This window comes from Chanodichthys erythropterus, chromosome 2 (assembly GCF_024489055.1).
Source record: "Chanodichthys erythropterus isolate Z2021 chromosome 2, ASM2448905v1, whole genome shotgun sequence".
Classification (NCBI taxonomy): domain Eukaryota; kingdom Metazoa; phylum Chordata; class Actinopteri; order Cypriniformes; family Xenocyprididae; genus Chanodichthys; species Chanodichthys erythropterus.
Genome location: NC_090222.1, coordinates 27110001 through 27110316, shown reverse-complemented (window position 1 = coordinate 27110316; position 316 = coordinate 27110001).

Here is a 316-nt window from a genome sequence, read left to right as displayed (position 1 = left end):
GCCCAGTTTCACAGACAGAGCTTAAGCTAGTCCTAGACTAAAATGCATGTTTGAGCTGTGTTAACTGATAGCAATTTGTACTGACATTTCTTAAAATATGTCAGTGCTATTGTTTTGTCTCAAGATGCACACCAGTAATGTTTTTTTTAGTGCATATTTATAAAAGCTACTTAAATACCCCAATGGAGCTAAGGCCTAATCCTGGCTTATTTTAAGCCCTTTCTGTGAAACCGGGCCCAAGTGTTTAAAGCATTTAAAGTATGTAAACTTTGTAGTTAGGATGAGGGTGTGGACATGTTTCACCTTTGGTTTTCAA